Source organism: Neopelma chrysocephalum, unplaced genomic scaffold (assembly GCF_003984885.1).
Source record: "Neopelma chrysocephalum unplaced genomic scaffold, ASM398488v2 Primary Assembly neopelma1_175, whole genome shotgun sequence".
NCBI lineage: Eukaryota > Metazoa > Chordata > Aves > Passeriformes > Pipridae > Neopelma > Neopelma chrysocephalum.
Genome location: NW_020897837.1, coordinates 162,407 through 163,985, shown reverse-complemented (window position 1 = coordinate 163,985; position 1,579 = coordinate 162,407).

The following is a 1,579-nucleotide window of genomic DNA, read 5'->3' as shown; positions in this document are numbered from 1 at the left end:
GCCTCACATATGTCTGGTCACTCTTCCTTTATCTTATTTAAACAGCCTTCCTGTTCACTTGGAGATTAACACTTCACTGTCTACCTTCAGAGATTAATACACAATATTTATCAGGGCTCCTGATAAATGTAGTAAATCCAAATCCCAAACAATGGGGTGCTGGTGGGATGACTCAGTGCATTGTGTAGCTGCTTCAAATATTTGAAGCCTTGGAAGAGCTTTTGTTTTCTCTCCAGTGTTTTTCATTGTATTTTTTTTTCCCCAACAATGAAACCTGTAGCTCCAAAACAAAATCACTACTGGAAACAAGAAAGTCCAATCAAAACTCAGTCCAATCAAAACTCACAATTTTCTGTCGTTAGCTGTGACTTGACCTGGAGTTTTTGGAAGCTGCATCTGTTCAGTAGCCTGAAGCAGGGAGGTTTTGTTTCGCCCTGGATTGGAAAGGAACAATCCACAAGTGATTTCCAGGCACTTAAGGTGTGCAAATTCTCCTGGAGAGATCTCTTGTTCTCTTTGCAGACAATCTAGGAAGAATGGCTCAGCTATGCTCAGCACTTGTGCTTTGAATTCATCCATTCCTGTGCTGCTTCCTCACTCTGAGGCTTTTTGAGCTTCCTTAGATTTTAATCCTAAAAGTGAGTTTCTTAATGTTTCCCATTGGATACAGTTTCTGAAGTATCCTTGGAATGATCAGTTGATGTTTAGTTGGATCAAAATAGCTTCTTCTACCCTTAGAGCTGGCAAACTGAGGAAGTGGGCTCTGCATGAGGCCAGTGAATTGTGTTTTCAGGACAGAATTACCATCCTAACTAAGTAACTTCTCTACATTATGGATGAGATTGGAGTTGCTCCTTTGGAAAATTCCAGAAATGGCACTTTGAGCCACTGGGAAGGTGTATAAACAATGAAAGAAGTACTAAAATGCTTTTTAAATACTACAATTCTTTGTTCAGTCCTTGGAAACATCAGGAGTTTGCCCCACTTGTGTAAACACACTGATTTACTTGCTCTCTGCTTAGGCAGCAGATCAACACAAGTCCCAAAACTTGCACAGAAACCTTTTAGGTCTGGTGGAATAAAGACTCTCTTTGTTCCTGCCATGATTGACTCGCTGCTGGAGAGTAGGTGACATGTTTTGCCTACCAAGCATGTTTTATAAGCAGAGTTTATATAAAGTTCATGGTACATTAAAATAGATAGCCTCTTCTCTACTAATAAAATCCCTTTTATTCTATTATTGGAAACAAATTTAATACAGGATTGCTTTTCAGGTTTCTGATGGGCCTTCTGGAACCAAGTCATTGGATTACAGTATTGTTTGGATTGATGGAGCTGTTTTATTCCCTTCTTCCATGGCATAAAACTTCAGCACAACCCTTGCTGTGATATTTTAGGGATCTTACTGGTGCCAGTGTGTGTGTGGTTCTGGTTCTGCACTCACTGGGGAGTGGGGAAGGTCACTGAATACCTGGCACTGAGGTTTTCTTGTTTCAAACATGGCTTTTAACAGGGGAAAAGGCATTGGAGATCTGTTGGATTCCTTTATTCCTGTTGGATTCCTTTATTCCTGTTGGAT